Here is a 4,611-nt window from a genome sequence, read left to right as displayed (position 1 = left end):
CCCCCAATCAAGCTCTCAGGTTTTTCAGCCCTTTGCCAAGCCTCTCTTCAGTACTTCTGGTGTGCAGGGCACCTCAGGTTTTATGGGCCAATTGCCTGACTCCAAACCTCTTTACCATGCCCCAAACATCATGGGTGTTACACAGTTATACCCTCTGTTGGGGCATCAGCCTACTTGGCCTCCACCCTTTTAATGTAGTTAGGCCTCTTTAGCCTAGAGCCACTGTGTTGGGCTCAGCTTTGATGCACTAGCTCTCAGTCTTCTCTTGTCACCAGCCCCCTGGTCCTTGTCTACTGTGCTCCTCTGGCACTGGGGCTTTCCAGCCCTCCAAAGCTCTCACCTCTCTGGCACTGGGGCTCTACACAATTGTGTGCCCTGCTCTAGGCACTAATGAGGCTGCCTCCTCCCTTATTAGCCTCAACCCAGTCCAAACAATAACAAAGACCTAAGCCCCTGGACTACAACATAACACTAACAATAAAGACAGCACTCCCACCCTTAGCATAGCATACCCCTTAGCTCTAGGGCCAGGGGCGGGCAATTATTTTGGGCAGAGGGCTGATTACTGACTTTTGGCAAGCCATCAAGGGCCGCGTGATAGGCAGCCAGGGGCATATACATATTAATTTTCTAAATGTTTTAGGGGCCCCCTGCAGGCCAGATAGAATGGCCTGGCGGGCTGCATCTGGCCCCCGGGATGCATTTTGCCCACCCCTATCTATATTCAGAGATAGCAAAGTAGGCAGCCAGCTGCATCAAGCAGCTCTCTTGTACAGGCACTTTCTCCTAGCAGTTGCAAAAGAGAGTGACCCCAGCCAGCCCTGGCCCTGAGCTTATATGTCCCTGGGCTCTGATCCCCTTTTGGTCAGCTGACCACCTGCAGGTGCTGGCTAATTACCTTGTTAGCCTCTTACTTAAGCAACCTGCAGCTGTGGAGCTCTGCCTAGCTTGCCTGGCTCCTTTGCTAGGCTGCTTCTGCTATTAAAGGTGCAGGCATACCTTGGTATGCTGTGACAATAACATAATTGTATCCACCAATATTTATTGTAGCAGCTGATAAATTTATCATAGTTGATTTATGGCCCAATTAAATCAGTGGTAAATGTCACAGCGGTTTCGAGCCAACAAGTGCAAAATGATGACATTGCTTAAAGCAGGGCTGTCCAACTGGCAGGTTACGTGATGCCTCCAAGGGGCTACCTGTGGTCCCCCAGCTCCTTGTCTGGGTGTTGCTCCCCTAATCACTTCAGCTGCTGCTGTTACCACCAGAGTCTCTGGGCCCCTCCCTCCTCCAGCTTCCATTTCTTGCCCCCAGCCCTGGGGTGATGCAGGGAGATACAGCTGAGGGAACCTGTGGCTAGAAGGCTCACAGCACAAGGATTCTGTGGGATAAAGGAGGGTGACATGGTGTGGGGGGGGGAGGTGCCAGTTGCACAGTGGGAGGGCCATGGGGCACAGTATCCAGGAGTGCTGGCATGGTACAGTGGAGGGATCCCTGCCATGCAATGCAGCCAAGGGATTCACAGAAGTTTAGGGCTAGAAGGGACTTTGTGAGATCATCAGGTCCAGATGATTGCAACCTGCGCAGCCCTGGCTTCAAAAATGGTGCATCATTGCCTATATATGGGCTTTAGTGTTACAAAATACATATGAAAATATTCTAACTACTCAGAACTTTATCATTATAAACCTAAGAATTCTGATTCTACATAGGATCCAAAGCCAAGAATGAAGACTTTACTACTGAACAGAACATATAGGAAAAAGTAATTTGGTTAAAGCTTTATCACATCTTCTGTCTTCAGAACCTGCCTTTTACTACATAGAAGACTCTATAAAAGGTACTTTCATTGTGCACTGCAGATACTGCTACATTGAAAAAACAGTATGTAAAAGACTCAGTAACTTGAAAATAGCTTAGGCCAGTTTCTCAGCTTCACTCCTCACTTGTGGCCAAAAAGGAGAAGACCGTAATTCCCTGATACTGAGGCCAGTCCTATAATCTCAAGAACCTGCCATTTGGGGAACACTAAAGAGCTGAGATGGTCCAGCCACACTCCTTATCTCAGCACCCTCCCATTCTGGGATCCAAAAGGGCAACTGACACTTTCAGTTCTCTGCAGGTAGGTCTCCTTTCCACTAAGGAAACACCCAGACTCTGCACTGCCACAGCAGCAAAAAAACACCAGATAACAACCCAAAATCTGACCCTTGTTTTCAATTTGTGATTTTTACTCAATGGCCATTGTTATATATTGTCAATATTGCCTGCCTCTGGGAAAATTAAGCAATTACCATATTCCTGTATATGTATTCTTCCTGCTAAATTCCCTGGGGAAATCCTCCTCTTGTGTTCTATTTTCCTTCCTTTATCTGTGTCTTCTTTTCCCCAGAGTCAGATGTCTCCTTCTTCCTCTTGATTACATATTTATCTGGAAAGTAATGAAAAGCACATGAACAAAGGAATTGTCAAACTAGGTCAATCCAGTCCAAGGTATACATAGTTCTATAAGAACTTAGTGTTAGGGTCATGTAGAATAATATGTCCCTGACATTGCATCTCATTCTGGTCTCTAATAATTATACTGTGAAGCAAGAGATTCATAGCTTCATAGATGGTAGGGGCTGGACTAGACCTCTTGAGATCATCGGGTCCAGCCCCCCTGCACTTGGGCAGGAAAGACTGCTGGGGTCAGATGACCTCAGCAAGGTGTGTGTCTAGGTGTTTTTTAGAGAGATCCAGAGTAGATGACTATACCGCTTCTTAGGGGTCTATTCCAGACCCTGGACACTTGAGTTGTAAAGAAGTTTTTCCTTATGTCTAAGCTGAAGCGGTTTTCTAGCAATTTTTGACTGTTAGTCTAAGTCTTGCCCTGGGGAGCCTGGGTGAACAGACATTCTCCAAGTCCCTCATATGAGCCCTTTATATATTGATAGGCTGCCACCATGGCCCCTCTGAGTCTTCTCTTCTCCAGGCTGAATAGACGCATCTCTCTCAGCCTCTCATCGCATGGACTGCTCTCCATACCTCTAACCATATGGGTAGCCCTCCTTTGGACTCTCTCAAGCTTCTCCACATCCTTCCTGAAGTGTGATGCCCAGAACTGGCCACAGTATTCCAGCTGTGGCCTCACCAATGCTGAGTAAAGAGGGAAGATGACATCCTTAGTCTTGACTGAGATGCCTGTAGCTAGGCTAGAGGCTGGCAGGCCTGGCTGGAGCCTGCAGTAGCCTGGTCAGCCTGCAGGCCTGGAGAGTGTGGGCCTGGCAGGCATGCAATGCACAGCAGGCCCAGGCAGTGGCACCAGGATGCAGGCAGGCTAGGACAGCTGGCCTGCAGCCTGCCAGAGAGACACAAGGGCCTGGATTGGCCTCAGGCTCCTTGCTGCTTTTCCCCAGGGCTCAAAATGTCCTGAGGCTTTTAAAGCTTGAGGCAGGGCCTACCACAGAGGCCGCCCAGCCCTGGGGCAAGAGAGGCTCCTAGCCCAGGGCCCTGGGGTGGCCCTCTAACAGCAGGGCTGATCCAGGAGCAAACTTGCTCCCAGGTCATGTGTACACATGAATAACTATGCAGTAACTAATTGCATGTAAATTTGCTACCTGCATTTGCGGGTAACAGATTTACTCGCAATTAAGCATTTTTACTGTGCAGCATGCCTGCACACTTGTAGATGCATGCGCTTGCTGCACAGTAAACTACACTACTGCGCAGTTAAGCTTCTCGTGTAGATGTGCCCAGTGACCTTTTAGATGTGGACCTAAGACAGTGGAATGAACTATCTCAGAAACTGAAAACCATCACACATCTCATCCCTTTCTGCTCTCAGTGCCAACTGCCAAGCATATTTCTTTGACCTTAAATAAGCATATCAAAGTACTTATTAAAAACAAAATCCAGAACAAACCCTTCAATCACATACACGTCTACCTGGAGAGGAGGAGAGAGAACAAGTACGTAACACATGTTTGTGCCGTCTACTTTTTAAAGTTTGCTTTAAGGTGGGGTGGAAATTTAAAGCACCTCGCTATTTATTCTGGAATAAGAGTGCCTTGTTCATGTTCAGTTCAACCAACTTTCAAGTGCCTGCTGCTGCTCATGCTGACAAGTATGGACTCATTGTTTCCCTGTTCTCTGGGTCTGGCCAACTCCATCTCTTGTTCCTTTGGGCCGCAGGCACACAGGGACAGTGTTTGTCTAACACCTCGCAGACCTCTTCCTGGTCCACAGAGTTCCAGGGCATTGCGCGAAGACAAATACAATAAGAAAAAGGAGTGGGCTGTTGGGAAGAGTATTCTGGAAGAGCTCCACGTGGAGATGATGGCTTAAGGCACTGGTGGAAGGTGCTCAGATCCTCCCGCGATGGAAACCTATGGGGTATAACCAAACCCCCCGAAGGGAAGCTTCCCGGGTAAGTTCACTCTACCACCGTACTTGGTTTTCAAGCAGCCCACGCGGGGATGCCGCCCGGGCTGGCACCCCTGTCGCCCGCGGGGGCACCCTCTGGGTCTGCGCTGGTGGGAGGCTCAGGGACCCGGCGGCGGGGCAGTGTGCGGGCGGCCGGGTCCCGGGGCGGGCTGGGCTCCGGTGCCGTGTGTGCCCGGCCGCGCGGC

The 4,611-nt window shown here is 49.4% G+C and overlaps 1 protein-coding gene across 1 annotated transcript in view; it reads left to right on the top strand.

The window, feature by feature from the left end:
- The first annotated feature begins 4,385 nt into the window (after window positions 1-4,385).
- The window catches only part of SLC16A14 (solute carrier family 16 member 14), a 35,103-nt gene continuing 34,877 nt past the window's right edge, over window positions 4,386-4,611 (top strand). The window contains exon 1 of the mRNA XM_025191221.1: window positions 4,386-4,409. The gene's annotated coding sequence lies outside the window, so the exon portion shown is untranslated. The remainder of the gene's footprint in view (window positions 4,410-4,611) is intronic.

The sequence above is a fragment of the Alligator sinensis genome, unplaced genomic scaffold, assembly GCF_000455745.1.
Source record: "Alligator sinensis unplaced genomic scaffold, ASM45574v1 scaffold792_1, whole genome shotgun sequence".
NCBI lineage: Eukaryota > Metazoa > Chordata > Crocodylia > Alligatoridae > Alligator > Alligator sinensis.
This window is presented reverse-complemented; position numbering and strand designations above follow the sequence as displayed.